At 46.0% G+C, this 15,555-nt stretch overlaps 1 protein-coding gene across 2 annotated transcripts in view; it reads left to right on the top strand.

Annotated features, from left to right (window-relative positions):
- Kcna6 (potassium voltage-gated channel subfamily A member 6) overlaps positions 1-15,555 on the top strand; it is a 33,069-nt gene that overhangs the window by 16,174 nt on the left and 1,340 nt on the right. The gene's annotated exons all lie outside the window — the stretch shown is intronic.

The raw sequence follows: 15,555 nt of genomic DNA, 5'->3' as shown, positions 1-15,555 counted from the left end.
ATATATATATATATATATATATATACACACATATGCATACACACACATATCATATATTTTTCATGCTTTCATTTGCAGTCATTGAACACTTGGTTCTAACAAAGATGCCTTATGTGAGGAGGCTTTAACATCCTTTTTATAGAGAAACCCGATTCCATGCTGAAAATGCCACAGACTAAGATAAGTTCCTGAGCGATCACTATGAATGATAAGCTGCTGAGGTCAGAGTACACCACCTACAGGACTGGGAACTAGCCGAGTGTGGACAGGTCACGTGGTCAGCGCACCCCTTGCCTGACATCTGGGCTGCTCTTGCTGGGCAGAGTGACTGGGTTGCTTGAGCGCACAGGTGAGGTGCTTCCTGCCTCAGTAGCAGAGTTATGAATGTGCCTTTAATCATGTGTGTGAGGTGAGCATTCTTCACTGGGATTACAAGTCAGTGGAAACTACGACTTGGTTTTCAGATAGAGCATCTGCTCTATATACAGCGGCCAGGACTGTCTTTAATTTGCAAGTAAGTGGGCTGACCTGAGTGGCACACAGAGTCAGGCTAGCCTACATGGAACAGGAAGGCAGGAAGAGACTCCCAGCCACACATGAGGCACATGCAAACAACCACAGGTACTCAAGAGGCTGAGATAGAAAGAATAAAAATTTGAGGCCCACCTGGGCTACAGAGAGTGTTTAAGGCCAACCTGGGCTCCTTAAAGGACCTGTGTCAAAGGTATTATGAGGGCTGGGGTTGTAGCTCAGTTTTAAACCACTTGAATCTCATGAAAGAGGCTCTAGGTTCAATACAGGTGCTGTAAGAGGGCAAAAATGGGGAGGGACAGGAGGAAGAGGGAGAAAGGAAGGGATGGGAAGAGAGGGGAAGAGAGAAGAGGAGAGGAGACTGTGAATCTAAAAGTGCTCTGCTCTGCTCTGCATTACAAATATCCTAATGGTGCCAGGCACTTTCTGAAGACTCACAGGAGACATTACTCAAGTGTTAACTCCTTGATGTAGCTTTTGTCTGAGATTCCTGGTCTTTGCTCTTTCCCTCATGTCCCACTCACACCCCACCTGTTGCACCTTAAATTTCTTCCCTCCTGTCTGGTCCTTTCCTTGGATGAATGCTCAGCAACCAACTTAGCCAGAGCAATTCCTCTACGAGTTACCTGGCTGTGCAGAACATGTCATCTTCCATGACATTCTGTGTGGATAGCACCTCCAGGCGCTGCTTTCAGAGACAGTGCCTCACGGATGCCCACACTGCACATAAACACACATGAAGTGATCTGAGAAGCCCTGTAGCAATTCAACACTTCTTGATTCTTTCATCTGGTGTTTTTCCAGTTAGTTTGTACTGCCCTGTCTCCACCCTCTTTTTGTCTTTGGAGGAAATTTTGTTTGCAACTTATACAAAAGTGTACCCCAAGCAGTCTATCAAGAAACTTATGGAGAATGGAAGCCCCGTCACTCTATTGCATTTGAGTCCATGGAGATACTAGCCATTAGTTTCCCACATGGCTCATTTTGTGGCTGCTGGTCAATCCTCTTAAAGGTGTCTGGTGTAGTTTCCCCTTCCATGCTAAGGCAAAAGGAGAGAGGACTAGCTGCTCTCGCCTGTTGGTGCTGTGGTAATTGCTCCTTTTCTGAATCCCCTGAACCTTGAAAGAGTTTCTGGTATTTTGTTACTCTGATCCTTCAATCCAGAATTAGTCAGAGCAGATGGGAATCAAATGTCACCTTGTATCTTCCTGCTGTGTTACCTTCAGGAAGTCACTTGCTGTTCATCTAGAAAGTACCAGCCATGGACATGAGCCTTATTCCCTGGCCCGTGGTCTTGACCTGTGATGTGAAATGGTTGGAGCAGATGATTAAGTTTCTGTTTGAACGTTCTGTGACTGCTCTAGCACCTTCCCTGAAGGCACATCTGCCTCCCTGCACACCCAGCGGGCTTGGTTGCTAAGCATTTGTCACTGGAGTGCTCTTTGAGAAAGAGAGATGAGCTTGCTGCAATTACAACTTCAGAGAGTATGATTTGTATTTCACAGCTTATATACCCTGTGTCAGATTCCTACTTTATAGACAAAGAGCAGAATATACTATTGGAAAAATATGTTGAGCAGGTTATATACGGCAGATGGAGGAGGACGTAATAACTTTATCCACTATAAGGTGTGACAAATCTGCTTTTCTATTTCCCACCTTCTTCCTCTCCTTCCCTTTCCTCTCACTCCCCTCCATCCCTCTGTCCCTCCATCCCTCTCTTTCTTCTCATCTTTCCTGTATCTCTTTTTTATTTTCTTTTTGTTTTTCTTAGATGAGGTCTATCTTAGTTATTAAGAGTTCCCAGACCATTCTTTCTATTCCTATGCTGCAAAATAAACATTCATTGCTTTTTGGCTGTGCCACACACCTTGGCATTGTGATTGGAAAAATGTTGGGCATGGAAAGGCTTTTCTATATTAAGGAGAAGCAGGGGATGCAAACCAGCCAGATGCTAAGCAGCATCTCAGACTTTTGGAAAGGAGCCCACCGCAGCAGGGAGAAAGATCGGTACAACACTCTGGTATCCTTAAAGTCAGAACTGGTTCTCTATTCCTGGGAGAGTACCCCACATGTGAGGCAGGCGTTGCATTGTGTGCCACACAGTAGCTTTAGGGTAGAACACAACTTTGCTCAGGAAGTTTCAGGTTGGACCTCATTCTACTGTATCCTAACCCTCTTTGATAGATCAGTCATCATCCTTGGCTCCTGTTGCCCTTTCAGCATGCAGGGGTAGGACCTGATATGTAGAAAACTTGCATGGATGTCCTAATTTCATTTCTGGTACTATAGTAAAATGCCTCAACAAAAACAATGTAGTGGAGAAAAGTGTTATTTTAGCTCACAATTCCATGTTATAGTCAATTCTTGCAGGGAAATCAAGGCAACAATGGCTTAAGACAGCTGGTCACATCACTTGCCCAGTCAAGAGCAGAGAGAAATGAATGGATGCATGCCTAGTGCTCAGCTAGCCCTTTCCTCTTCAGGAATCCCTTGTCTAGGGAATGATTCTGCCCATAATGGGCTGAGTCTTTTTGTATCCATTAACAACCAAGACATTCTAAGAAATTCTCCCACAGAAGTGTCTACTGGCTAATCTCATCCAGATAATTCCTCAGACATTCTCCATACACATGCCTTCAGGCCAATCTGATCCAGATAATTTCTGATTAAGACTCTCTTCCAGGGTGGTTTCAGAGTGTATCGAGTTGACGATTAAGAGTAACCAGCACAGTAGGCTTCTAAATTGCTGATTTCCTTGGAACACGTTGCCAAAACCAAACATTTTGAGTTCTAACTCTAAAAGTCACAGCTCTACTCATTATGAAAAGCAATCCAATTCAAGCAGTAAATAGCTCCAGAGTCCCACATCCAAGACATCGAGGCGGAGATTTTCATCTAGTCCAGCTGCCCCTGCATCTGTTGCACTGCAGAAGTCATACATCATATCATTTAAAAGGCATCTTAATCTAGATATGGTGGGCACAGAACCTGCAATCTCAGCACCTAGGAGGTAGAGGTAGGAGGACCAGGAGTCCAAAGTTGTCCTTGACTACATAGTGAACTCTGGACTAGCCCAGGTGAATCAAGAGACATTGTAAACAAATGGGCAAATAAAAAAAAAGATATTTTATCAAGGAATAATTAGAGGGGCTGGAGAGATGGCTCAGCAGTTAAAAGCACTTGTTTCTCTTCTAGAGGACCCACATTTGGTTTTAAGTACCCTCACTGGGCTACTCACAAGCCTCTGTAACTCCAGCTCCAGGGAATCTGAGACCTTTAGTCTCAGCAGGCACCTGCATATACCCACATGCAGACCTATGCATCCACCCATAATTAAATACTGTTTTAAAACATCTTTTAAAACTACAGTGCAAATAAAATAAGAGCAACTCATCTTATCAAAGCTCTCAGTGACAGGGAGACAAACCACTGACTTGGAACACTCAATATGGATATTTGCTCCCACAGAGAACTCTCTCCTTAGGCTCTCCAGGATCAAGTAGTTGGGCAGATGAAGTCATTTTCTAGGACCCTGGTCTCCCCACCTGAAACAAACAAATGCTGTGTGCCTTGCATACCCTGTCTTATCTGCCCAGTTGTTCACCGTTCACACAGGAGGTAAGGTGGTAGCATTTTGACCTAGATAGTCAACCAATGGACTCCCTCATTCAATTACTAAGCTAATGTCACCCCTGTGAGATGAAAGAACTGAACTGAACAGCTTCAGGGGTGCCTGGTAGGATCATATCATCTGTACTTCTCAGGAACACAGTTGCCAATAGGAGTTCATAGGCTCTTGCCATCTTCTCCATTTTCCCATTTCGGTGTTTGATGAGGTGTGTGTGTGTGTGCGTGCGTGTGTGCGTGTGTGTGAATGGAGCATTCCAGTGAATGGAGCAGAGCATCAGGTAGAGCATGATGTGAGCATCCCCAAACAAGCTATTGACAGAATGCTAGAACTACCTGGGAAACTGAGGCAGACAGACAGCAAATGAAGGCATGGGGATGCTCTTGGCTACCACAGCTCATTTGGATTCCCTTCTCTCTTCATCTCCCCTCGTTCTTTGCCTGGGCAGTCTGTCACTCTGGTGGTGGAGGAGGAACAGGAGTAACTCCACCTCCAGAGTACACAGCTGTGGGTGGCATTGGAGGTGAGATTCTTCCCCCAGCAGACAAGGTTCTGACCTGGCGACCTTCCCTGAGATACAGCTCTACTGCTTCTATTACTTGCTGAATGTGTTCAGCTCTTGGAATCGCAGAGGCATTTGTTTTTAGACCTTCACAGATGCCAACATGGATACTCAGACAACTCCTCCATTTTTTTCCCCAAATTTAAATCATCCCTTGTAATTTTATGTACAGCTCTGTGTTTGGTATTGTTTAGAGAATGATGACAAGAAAAAGTCTATGATAAACCAGGCAGTGGTGGCGCACACCTTTTATCCCAGCACTTAGGAGGCAGAGGCAGGCGGATTTCTGAGTTTGAGGCCAGCCTGGTCTACAACGTGAGTTCCAGGACAGCCAAGGTATACAGAGAAACCCTGTCTCGAAAAACAAACAAACAAACAAACAAACAAACAAACAAACAAACAGTCTATGATAACTGTACATACCTTTAAGTATTTGTGATGGGAATTTGGGTGAATCTATAGATGGCAGAAACGGGACACAGCAGCTCTGGGAGAGATCTGAAATATTGCCAGCTGGATGCATGTGCCTGCCTCACAGGCAAGGCCAGTGGAAGCATCAAGGCATCAGAAGATTGGGAAGGCCCCATAAAATAGATCTCCACCCTCGTTGAGCACCAGGCTCTCACATCCTGCCCTTTTGTGGTCTATCAAGCTTAATTTACATAATTGACCCAAATTGGTGTCTAGGTACGGGATTTAAAAATCTTCTCAAGAGACTGGTAGGAGACTCTAGAATCCAGTACCATCAGCCAGAGAAATTTTGGTGGTGACAATGTCACACCTTTACATTGAATGACACTTCTTGTATATAATTTTTTAACTGTGGACTACCATAACAATCTGTGAGAACCAGCAGAGCAGTAGGCAATATCATGATTGTCCTTGGCTGGAAGAGGCAGACCCAGTTGCCCAAGATGACACAGCATTACCGTTCATTAGCAGCACCCTGCCTGGTATTACTCATTCATTCACTTGCCTGATCGGGTATATAGTTATTGGCAGTGATGAAACTCAAACTCAGCGATCCATAATGTGCTGTTGAGCTACAACCCAAGCCCTTGTGAAAGGGGTGGTCTCCTACCCCTGAGAGTCGTCCAAGGTGAGACAGTCACAGCCTCCATCACTGCCTCTCCTGCCTTTGCCACCACCCCTGGTCCTCAGAGAGCCTCCCTGTGAGCCAGCATCTGTGCCACCTCCTGCCTGCTCTCCCACAGCACAGTTAGGGAATGGCACTGACGTGCAGCCTGGCAGCCCACAGCATGTTAATCCCAGTGTTCTGATGGGCAGCCCGGCAGCCCACAGCATGTCAACCCCAGTGTTCTGACAATGGTCCTTGGACTCTCAGCTCTCAGGCTAAGCCCCTTCCTCTGATGATACTCTGTAGAAACTCCAACACCTCGAGAGTTCCGGGAGAGTCCCATCTAAACTGGAACAGCCCCACTATTGTGTCCTGTCTCCCCCACAGCCACCCATCACCAGCTTGTATCCACCTCGAGAGTGTCCCTCATCCCTGTGTCCACTACCCACCTCTTCAAAAGCCCCATAGTTCATCCAAGTCCTTCATGTGAGGCTACTGCACAGGGTTAGCATCACTGGAACTGGGAGTTCCCTGTTTGATGTGAATCCCAACAGAGAACCAAGGCATACACAGAAACCATGACTTCCCCCTACCCCTCCACCCCCAGCTGGCTGCCAACTATGGGTTCCGCCTCCCTCCCCAACTACAACCAAGGGCTATCTTCCTCTCTCTTTTCTCCTCCAAACCTTTTCTTCCCTTGCCCAGACTAGGCAGTGTCCTGGAGAAGCTCCTAGCTGCTGCAGGCTTCTGCGTGGGGCTCCTGCAGCCTCTATCCTGGGATGCTCAGGAGGAGAGAGGGGGTGGAGCTTTGCTTCTTGGCAGTGCAGGTGGGCCTTGCAGTACCTCTGCTGCACAGGGCAGAGGACCAAGACTGCGACTACCATCCCCTGTACCTGTGAAATGCAGCTTTGTCCCCAAGCAGAAGCCACTGTCAGCAGATTCCTGCACCGGGGCTTGCGCACTGTGGGTTGGCACGGAGGACAGTTGTGTCCTCGGTGACTTCTGCTCCCCAGTTCCAGCTTTCGGGAAAAGCTCACTCTCAGCTAGCAATGCAGCCCTGTCTCTGTCTCTCTCCTCTTACACAACAGTCCCTTGTGTGGCTGCGACTTCTGCTGGGTAGGAAGATTTGGAGAGAGGGGAGAGGAGGAGGGAAAAGGCTAACTCTCCTTTCTTGAGCGAAGGAAGGAAGGAAGGGGCAGACAGACAGGCAGAGTGGTTCCTGCAGCTGTTTGGCAACTCTTTACCAAGCTAGAAAAGCTGGCTTGGTAACTCTTTACCTGTCAGAGTGGCCTGGAGAACTTCACAGCAAGACCCTCCCTACCTGTCACCCACAAGGGTGAGCCCCGGGCAGGCAGGTTGGTATTCCTGGACTCACCCCCATAATGGTTCTGTTACCACTGAACTTGAGTCAGTCTAAGACCATTAGTGGGTGTGGAAGGTCCAGGCTGGTCAGTCTGTGGGAGAGATAGACTTCATCCAAGCCACAGGTGCTGGGAGGGATCTGATCTGACTCTGCCTTATTTCTGTGTACCAGTGAGAAGAAGACCTGAGGGACTGAGAGATGTCTTGACTGCCCCAGGGCTCCATGGCTGCTTAGGGACACCTGTTAGGTAGCAGAGGTGGGCCTTGGAGCCCAAAGGGTTAATTTACACATTTTTTTTTTCTTGACTAAGAGGCAATGTACCAGCTTAGACTTGGAAGAAATGACCCTAGCTAGGTGCTGTGTGAGGCTGAGTGGGGACTGCGCAAGTCCTTTGTATCTGCTGGCCTAGTTCTGTGCCTGTCCCTCAACCTCCTTTGATGACATTGGGACCTTGGGTAATTTCCTACACCTTTTAGTCTATTTTGAACTTAAAAATGGGGAACTATAAGGCTCAGAGGTAGACTGTAACTAGGTAAGCCTCTGGATTCCATTTCTAGCCTTACGACATCCCCCGATAAAACAAGAGACCCTTATTTTGCTGTATCTCACACCACAGGCCTTCCTGGGGTGTTGTAATGCAGATCAGTGGGGTTAGCACATAATCTGGGCTCCACAGTAGAAAGGCTTCTCACTCAAGGCAACATAGTCCTCTCTGTCCCACTGCTCCATTCTGAAATGGGTGTGGCTTTAAAATCATATAATGCCCCCATAGTGGCATGTGTGAAGTTGCTTGTGGTCACTCTGTCCTTCATCCCTAGGGGAGCTGTTGGCTGCTTCTGACTATGGCTTTGCATATGTATATGTGTAGCTCTCTCTTTCTCTGTCTCTCTCTGTCTCTCTCTCTCTCTCTGATTCTCTGTTTTTCTGTCTCTGTCTCTCTCTCTCTCTCTGTATCTGTGTGTGAGTACATGTGGAAGCCAGCAGACAACCCCATGCCATTCCTTAGGAAGGTTGTCCATTTTGTGTTTTGAGATAAGATTTCTCACTGGCTGGAGCTTGCCAAGTAGTCTAGACAGCTAGGCTAGTGAACCCAGCCATCTCCTGTCTCTTGTCTCTGTCTTTCCAGGGCTGGGGTTATAGTCCCACACCATTTTACGTGGCTTTGCTTTTTTAAACGTGAGTTCTGAGGATTGAATTTAGGTCTTTGTACTTGCAAGGCAATCACTTTACTGACTGAGCTCTCTCCTCAGCCTTGAAGCCTTGATAATGGCTTTTAAAAACAACCAACAGGAGGACATTAAAAAAAAAACAAAACAAACAAACAACAGCAACAAAAAAAAAACAACTCATATGCAATGATAACTCTCCAGGAAAGGCAGCTCCCAGACTGACAATGCATCTGTTAGCTTATGCTGAGTAACTCACACATCCAAGCTAAGGGCATTAAAACAGCAGCTGTGGATTTTTAGCTTCTGGTTCAGGGGAGCTTCTCTCTGGGAGTGAAGCCTCCGGCTGAAGTAAGATAGCAATGAGAAAGGCTAGCTGCCTGTGGAGGTGGTAGCTGTGTGTGGCCAGCTTTGTAGAGAGGTGGTTTCATGATCCATGGGTCAGGGGATACATTTTACCACCAATGCTGGTGAAAATAGCAGTCTGACTTAGGGTTGGTTTTAGAATTGTTCATGAATCTACTTTGGATGATGCATCCCTGAATTGGCTAAGCTGGGGTCCCCTTTCTTGGCACACTCCCCTGACACCCAGCAGACAGGGGACTGTTGCAGTAATTCAGGGGCTACAGCTCCATGCCAAGCAGGTACCAGGGCACCATGGATAGAAAGGCAATATGTGGGCTCTGTAGTCTGGAATGGAAACGAACCTTTGTATTTGGGGTTTTACTCTACTGAGCTGAAGACGCTTTCTCCAAGAGTTCTCTAGAGTGGACAGCATCCATGATACTCTGGAAGATAGGCAAGGGGCATGCAGGGGAGAGGAGAGGAGGGGAGCTGCTTATCATGTGACAGAATCCATGGACACGAAGTCTTTGCCTCATTTCCTTGGGTCAAGCTAAAATTCTCTTGGCCAGTTCCAGAAGCTCTCTCTCAGATGACTTGGAGCAGTGTGTATGTGTGTGTGTGTGTGTGTACGTGTGTGTTGTGAGAGAGAGAGTGAAGGGGTCTGTGCGCATATGTGTGTGTGTGTGCTTGTATCTTTCTGTGTGTATAAAGCGGTATCTCATTCCTGGAACATCCTTCATAAAATATTCATTGTGGCCAGGAAGTCCTCAAAGGGAGAGGCTCAGCGAATAGGTTTATTCGGAAACAAAGGGAAAGGTTGGCCTGCCTGTCTGCATTCCTCTTGGCTTTGCATCCTGCAGTTGACATCTGGGAAACAGTAGCCTACACTAGAGGTCACCAGAGACTTGGGAGAGCCATGTTGATCTGTGATTGCTCTTCAGGTGCAGCCTACATGAAACATAGTGTCATGTGTCAGTATGTAAAATGTATATGCATATAAACTGTACATATAATTAACATATGTAAGCAATTGTAGCTATTCTGCTAGGAATGTAATGATGGCTCTTCTGGTCTTTAATTTGCATTTCTTTGATTCAGTGAACATCCTCACATGTTGATTGGCTGTCTGTGTAGTCCCTCCAGTGATAATGATCTTTTTTCCAATTCTTAAATGTTTTTGTTTAAACTACTGAGTTTTTATAGTTCTTCAGATAGTCTGGAAATGAATATTTTATCAACCATGTGGTTTGCAAATATTTTCTTACAGTCAGTGGCTTTTGTTTTCAACTCTTTAAGAGGATTGGATAATTGGATAATTTTAAATTTTGATGAAGTCAAATTCATCAACACACTCTTGAGGAATTGTGATTCTTTTTGAAATAATTTTTAAAAGGATTCATCTACTTATTTAATCTTACCTATTTATTTATTTTGAGGCAGGGTCTCACTATATAGTCCCAATTGCACTGGATCTCACTGTGTAGACCAGGTTGGCGGTGGACATGCAGAGATCCACCTCCTTCTGCCTCCCGAGTAACTGGAACTGAAGGTTTCTGCCACCACCGTACAGTCGACCCATATCTTTGATGTGATGTTCAGGAACCCTTCATACAGCAGTGGGTCTTCTCTTGCAGTCTAAGAGTTTCATGGTTTTAAATGTTGTGATTGAAATCTATGCTCTACTTGAACTCTTTTTTATGTAGGTGAGAAACATGTGAGAATTCATTTTTAATGCAGTGGTTACACACCTGCTCTGCCTCCACCATCCGAACCGTTCTCCACTATTCAACCATTCTTTTAAAAACTCTTGAAAAATGAGTTGTCCATACTTTTTCTTTCTCTTTCTTTTTCTGTATCCCTCTTCTCCCAACTTCCACTATGTACTCCTGCCTGGACTTCACTATGTAGCACAAGCTGATCTTCAATTCCCAGGAATTCTTCTGCCTCAGCCTCTTGAGAGCTGGGAGTATAGGTTTGAACCACCACATCCAGCTTTATGGGACTATTTCTATGGTTCTGTCCAGTTCTGTTCATCCATGTGCTTACCCAGTATAAAAAAGTCTATACATAGTATGATCTTCAATAGTCTGCATTCACCTGGACAAATGATTAGACCAATGGCATGCTCAGCTGGGTATATCCAGTACACACTCACACCTCAGAGGGAAGGTGTAGCCCATGAGACCCGAAGAACTCAGGCTGAGATGAAGAAACACAGAGGTGACTTCTCTTGAGGAAGTTCTTGCTCTGTTACAAAAAGAAAGGACAAAGGGACATTGCCTAGCCAAAGTTGTAATGCTCTTTCCCCAAACAGACAAATATACCAAGCAGTATCTGCTGCAGCCAGGCTCCTCCATGGCTCTTCTAGTGTGAGAAATGTCAGAGCCTAGATACCTCCATACCTATACAGGATGAGGGGCATGCTCAGGATTGTAGATAATTCACTGCTGGATTCTCCTGTAGACACCCCACCTGACTCACACAAGAAGACTAAGATGGCTCAGTGGGTAAAGGTAGCCCTCAGCAGTGCAGCTTAGCTACCATGGTCATTACAAAGAGCTCCCATTCGTCAGGAGGCCTTCTGACTCCTGAGAACATCTGGAGATGGTGATGACCTTTGTACCTCCTCCTCCTCATCTTCCTCCTCCTCCCCCTCCCCGTCCTTCCCCCTCCCCCTCCTCCTCCCCCTCCCCGTCCTCCTCCTCCTCCTCCTCCTCCCCCTTCTTCTTCTTCTTCTTCTTCTTCTTCTTCTTCTTCTTCTTCTTCTTCTTCTTCTTCTTCTTCTTCTTCTTCTTCTTCTTCTTCTTCTTCTTCTTCTTCTTCTTCTTCCAGATGTACGGATGGCCTAGTTGTTTCTCAAGTCACACGAGGCTGGGCCTATATAGCCAACTACCAGAGCCTGGTGACTTCAGCAACAGAGTTTAATATTCTAACAATATTCTGGAGGCTGGAAGTCTGAGTTCAGTCACTGTAAGGAACATCTGAGACCATGATGAACTTATAAAGTAAAAAAGGTTCAGTTTTGGAAGTTCTAGTCTGATTTCTTAACCATGCTGCTTAAGGTGTGTGTGTGTGTGTGTGTGTGTGTGTGTGTGTGGTGTATCAAAACTGCTCACCTCATTGAGAGGATGAAAAGGAGAGTGTGAATGAGGCTGCAGTCTCACTGTCCCTTTCAAGAGAAAGCCCCCAAGGACCTAAGGGCCTCCTGCTAGACCCCACTCCCTAAGGGTCCCACAGCCAGTGAGTGTCACCTTGTCATCTGAGCCTTCAGTACATGGGTCTTTGGGACATTCAACTGTAACAAAGTCCATGATCAATATCATCAAAGTTATTCCTGCCTTACTTCCTGTCTGTTCTCTTGGCTGTGGATGAAATGTGACCAGCTCCTGCCTCCAGACTTCCCAGGTCACAACAGCCTGCATCTTGCTAACCTGTACACCAAAAGGAGCTGCGCCTCCCTTAAGTTGCTTCTTCTAGGTATTTGGTCACAGTAACAGGAAAGGTAACTGATATGTATTGCTTTGCCATCTCGTGATACAGTGATGCCATGCTAAGTGCCAATGACTATGAGTAGGTAAGTGCCAGGCCAGAGTACCATAGGGAGAGTCAGAGAAGAAACAGCGTTACATAAGGAGTCTGTTACGTAAGGGCTGATCTAGAAGATGGTGACTCAGCAAAGACGTGGTGGGTTGGGCCAGTGAGCTCTGTGGATATTTTGAGAGGGTACTCACATCAGCAAAGGTCACACCAGCAGTGCAGAAACCCTTAGGTAGGAGGATGTGGTGTAACTGAGGATGAGAGAGGTGAGGAGCCTTCTTTGTGGAGTAAGGTGGGTGAGGTGGGGGGCCGGAAAGAGTGAAGCCAGGGTCGGAAGTGGGGTGAGAACGTGGAAGTTCTTATGGGTTAGCCTCCAGTCTCTGAGTCACAGAATGCCAGCTCTTGACTTTGGGGCTGCAGCCATGTGCCTGGAGCGTGTTTTTTGCTCTTGCTTAATGTTTTGTTTACATTGGCGTTTATGCCATTATCATGATCAAGTATTATTTTCCGCATTGCCGAGCAGTGCATTATGATAATGTTTGTTTAATCTCTTGTAAACACTTTGTTAATAATTGCCTCATTTTCTTCACCTGATTAATTTTCTGTATTCACATTTACAGTTCTTTGGGAGCTTTCTGACACAGTTGGAAAACCCCTCTCTATTACTTTCCGTGTGGGCTCTGTATTGGTCCCCCACCACCTGGGTCTTCCATTCTGGAGCCTTCCCTCTCCCAGTCCAACTTACCTGCTTTCTCTCTGCTTAAGCACGGCTGTTCCCCTGAGAGTTTATTTTCCTTTTTTCTATGTTGGACTTCTGTTTTCCTGGAATCTGTGCTTCAGTCTTGGTTTGCTTTAGTTTGGATGGGGTGGATCTTAGACTCATCTAAGAAATGACTGAATGTCCAGTTTTTCTTCATTAATCAATTTATTTATTCATTTTACATCCCAATATCTACCCCCTCTCCTCCCAGTCCCCCCTCCCACAGCTCCTACTCCCATTCTCCCCTTATCCTCTGAGAATGGGGTGGTCTCTCCAGGGTAATACCCAACCTTGGCACCTCCAGACTCTGTAGGACCAGGCACATCTGCCCCCACTGAGGGCAGACAAGGCAGCCCAGTTAGGGAGACAGGATCTACAGACAGGCAACGCATTTAAGGACAGCCGCGGCTCCAGTTGTTGGGGGACCTGCAGGAAGATGGTGTTGCATATCTACATGTGATCAGGGGGCTAGGTCCAGTCCATTGTAGCTCTTTGATTGGTGGTTCAGGCTCTGGGAGCCCCGTAGGGTCCAGGTTAGTAGACTCTGTTGGTCTTCCTATGGACTTCCTATGGAGTCCCTGTCCTTTTCTGGTCCCTCCTTTTCACCAACTCTTCCACAAGATTCCCTGAGCTCCATCTGATGTTTGGCTGTGGGTCTCGGCATCTGTTTCCATCAGCTGCTGGATGGAGCCTCTCTGAGGACAGTTATACTAGGATCCTGTCTGCAAACATAACAGAGTATCATTAATAGTGTCAGGGATTGGTTCTTGACCATGAGATGGGTCTCAGTTTGGGCCAGTCCTTGGTTGGCCATTCCCCCCCCCCCCCGTCTCTGTCTGTCTGTCCCTGCAGTTCTTGTTGGCAGGAAACATTTTGGTTGAAGGTTTTGTGAGTGGGTTGCTGTATGTCCAGTTTTAAACTTATTGTGCCTGGTGCCTTTATACCAGTCTCAAGCTTCTGTGACTAGGTGGATAGGAAACTCCAGCATGGACATCAACCTTCCTTAGAATCTTGAAGGCGCCACACTCCCATTTCCTAAACCCCAATCTTGCTATGAGAAAAGCTGAGGCGTTTTCTGATTTCCTTCCATGTGAACTTGCTGCTTTATGGATGTGTAAGGATCTCCTTGTCCTGGCTTTGCAGTCGTGGATCTGTGCCTTGGTGTGGATGTTCTGGACAGCGGGTTGCTGGATAAAGTGGAGGATGCTCATTAAATCTGAACTTCAGATAAACCCTGAGTAATGTCTGCAATATTTAGGACACAATCATGCTAAGAGACATTGATCTGTCCTTGTGAAACTCACATTTTGCTGGGTGTTCTTTTCTCCTCTCTTCTTCTTTCTTGCTTTCATTAAATCTGGCAGTCTTGTAAGTTGTGTTTTTACGAACTTGACACTGTGTCTTTGGGGTTTGTGAAATTGTCATGTATCTTTCCCGTCCCTCTAAAACAGCGAGCGGTTCTCAACCTTCTCAATGCTACTGCCCTTTAATACAGTTCCTCATGTTGTAGTGACCCCTACCATAAAATTATTTTATTGCTACTTGATAATTTTGCAACTCTGCTGCAGTTATGAATTGTAATGTAGAAATCTGATATGCAGAATATCTGGTATGCTACCCCTATTGAAAGAGTTCTACAACATTCAAAGGGGTCGCGACCCACAGGTTGAGAACCACTGCTCTAAGAGGAAATGAAATAATTGTTCATGTTTAAAGAGACCAGTTACCCCATGAAGCCCTATAACCAATACTAAGCAGTCCAGCCCTCACGCCCCCTTCCCCCATTCCGTCCTTCACTTCAGCTGTTCTGTCCAGAACTACTGTGGCTCTCCCTGGGATTCACTTGTATTGCTTTCCAAGTTTTGTCTTCTAAGTCTTAGAACAATTCACCATGAAAGATACCATCCACCATGCCTGCCCATGACACAAGGAGCACTTTGGATACCTTCTCTGCCCACTGTAGTATAGATGACACATGTTTTATTATCTCTGCATGCAGTTCTTCTGTATTGTGACTGTGTTAATAGTGTTCCTCAAGGAGGCCCCACTAGAAGGCTGAGTAGAGTCCTCATTCATGTGAGTTACTTTCCTCTAGAGCTACTAAGGATCTCCTTTTCTGTATTCTACTTATTTTCTATATATTTGCCATTATTTGGTCACTGAGAGGAGAGTGGGGCTCAGTAAGCTTCATGCCAGCTGTGTAAATTTCCTAGTATGGGTGGCTGCACTGGGCTGAACCTAACCTTCATCTTGACTTCCTTAGGCCCCTACCCTCCTGTTGAATGTGGTCTCTGCCTCTGGCAAAACTCCTGTTCTGAGGCCCCTTCAAAGACTCCCCTCGCCTCTATGAGGCCAGGTTCATCTCTCCTTGGACGAGTAGTAGCATTTTACGTGGGAAATTGCCTCCCTTATTTCTAGTTTTTAAAAAATGGTTCTTGGTTTGAAGCCACTTGTTCTTTTCTCATCGACAAAAACAATCTGTTATTTATTGAAGGACTTTTTAAAGTAATAATAATTGGTTTGTGTGTGTGTGTGTGTGTGTGTGTGAGAGAGAGAGAGAGAGAGAGAGAGAGAGAGAGAGA

The sequence above is a fragment of the Mus caroli genome, chromosome 6 (assembly GCF_900094665.2).
Source record: "Mus caroli chromosome 6, CAROLI_EIJ_v1.1, whole genome shotgun sequence".
Lineage (NCBI taxonomy): Eukaryota > Metazoa > Chordata > Mammalia > Rodentia > Muridae > Mus > Mus caroli.
This window is presented reverse-complemented; position numbering and strand designations above follow the sequence as displayed.